The following is a 2427-nucleotide window of genomic DNA, read 5'->3' on the forward strand; positions in this document are numbered from 1 at the left end:
CAGATGAATCATATTCAATTTGATGGTCACCCAAATTGGTCGCACGAACTAAGACTTCTAGCGATGAAGCCGATAATGTCAAGAGTTTATCCAATATGCAAGGTGAATGACGTGCAATTTATATGTGAACAGAGAGACATCAGACGGAGAACACAGAATTCTGGGGTGATGGCACATGGTGGGCGGAATGGAGTTGACTATTACGGTGTTCTCCATTCAGTGGTGGAACTCGTTTATGGGCAAGGCATGACAGTGCACCTCTTCAAATGTAGATGGTTTGATACTAGGCCGCAGAGCATGAAGACCGATCAGTACGGAATATTATCGGTGAACACTGCTACAAGTTGTTACGAAAATGACCCGTTTGTTTTTGCCACATCGGTAAAACAAGTGTTTTATCTTGATGACGACCTTGCTAAGGGTGACGCGTGGAAAGTAGTCAACCTTGTGCACTTTCGAAACATTTACCGGGCGGCTACTCTTGGAGAGGCCGAAGACGAGGAAGAAGATGTTGCGTATCAAGAGCCCAACGCAATAGATATTCCTAACTCCTCTACCGTTCGCCTTAATAATTTTAAAGCGGGTCGTTCGGTGCGAATTCGTGATGAAGAGCCAAGACTTATTGATGTTAATCCAAATCAAGAAACAGACGAAGACTCTAGCGATGAGGAAATGCATAGATTACCAGAAATTAATTCTGACACCGAAGAAGACTCATCGGATGATTCCGATTACGAGCCTTAGTTTTAATTTAGAGTACGTAATAGATTAATTTGTAATAAAAAAGAATGTATTACCTTTATAGTTTACATATGTTGAATTCATATTTCTGTTATTTTATATGAATTTTGGTGATATATGAACAGGAAGTGAGTATGGTTTACATTAAAACTTCAGTTTTTTTAATGTATTTTTTATACTTTAGCCGACGAAATACATCATAATTCGTCGGCCTAAAACATCTTAGCCGACGAATTATAGTATATTTCGTCGGCTAAAACCATCTTAGCTGACGAATTATATTATAAGTCGTCGGTTAAGATTAGTTTAACCGACGAATACCCTAATATTTCGTCGGCTTTATGTATTTATTTATTTTTTATTACATACTATAGCCGACGAATTTATTAGGGTATTCGTCGGCTAAACCCTAAAATTTTTCAATTACATACTATAGCCCTATCTTCGGTGCTTATTTTCCGTAAAATTTTTATACGACTTGTTGCGTCTCATTGATTTGAAACTATTTTCAGTTGAAGGTCCGGCCAAAATACGTAATTTAGACGGTCCAATGACCTTTTCCGTGCGTTTAGGGGTTTGACTTAACGGATTGACCGTCCGGATCGAGCCCTTAACCTTGTCGGATCAAGTTGAATTTTTGCCCATACATGTATTTTGTCATGATGGTCAGATCTGACGGTCGGATTTCTGTTTTTCAAGTTTGATCATCACAATCACAACATGCCTACTAATGTTGTATAACTTGTTTACCAAGTGTTAAATAAATGTTCCGTTTCAAAAACAAACTATATGTACAACATTCAAACGCAAAAAAGTCGTGAAATAAGGTATGACCAGAATGGGGAAATACATCCACGGTTGAAAAATCACAGTATTCCAGTAAATTTTCGGTGCCGATAGTTACGGTCAATGCAATTTTTCATTCTTTCTCCCTATGAGTAGCCTTATCTTCGGTGGTTATTATGCGTAAAATTTTTATACGATTTGTTGCGTCTCATCTGTTTGAAACTATTTTCAATTGAAGGTCAAGCCAAAATACGTAATTTAGACGGTCCAATGACCTTTTCCATACGTTTAGGGGTTTGACTTAATGGATTGACCGTCCGGATCAAGCCCTTAACCTTGTCGGATCAAGTTGAATTTTTTCCCATACATGTATTTTATCATGATGGTCAGATCAGACGGTTGGATTTTCGTTTCTCAAGTTTGATCATCACAATCACAATTTGCCGAATGTATAAAAAGTACTATAGCCGACGAAGTTCAAAGGTTTAGTCGACGAATTTCAAAGATTTAGCCGACGAATTTAAAAGGTTTAGGCAGTTTAGCCGACGAATTTGATCTTAGCCGACGATATTATTATCTTAGCCGACGAGATTATTATCTTTAGCCGACGAAATAATAATTTTGTCGGCTAAAGTTGTCGGGTATAGAGACGAACACCCAGCGCTCGACAGCAGAAAAACCCTAGCCTCCTCTTCCTCCTCCTCTGCCTCCTCTCCCTCTCCCAGTCTGCCTCCTTCGCCTCCTCTCCCTCTCCCGGTCTCCGCCTCCTCTCTTTCCCTCTTTGGGTCTCCGCCTCCTCCCTCTCCCTCTCCCGGTCTCCGCCTCCTCTCCCTCTCCCGGTCTCCAAGGTTAGCATTTTTTCTTTCTTTTTTTACTTTTAATTTCGAATTGATTTTTAGG

This window comes from Fragaria vesca, linkage group LG6 (genome assembly GCF_000184155.1).
Source record: "Fragaria vesca subsp. vesca linkage group LG6, FraVesHawaii_1.0, whole genome shotgun sequence".
NCBI lineage: Eukaryota > Viridiplantae > Streptophyta > Magnoliopsida > Rosales > Rosaceae > Fragaria > Fragaria vesca.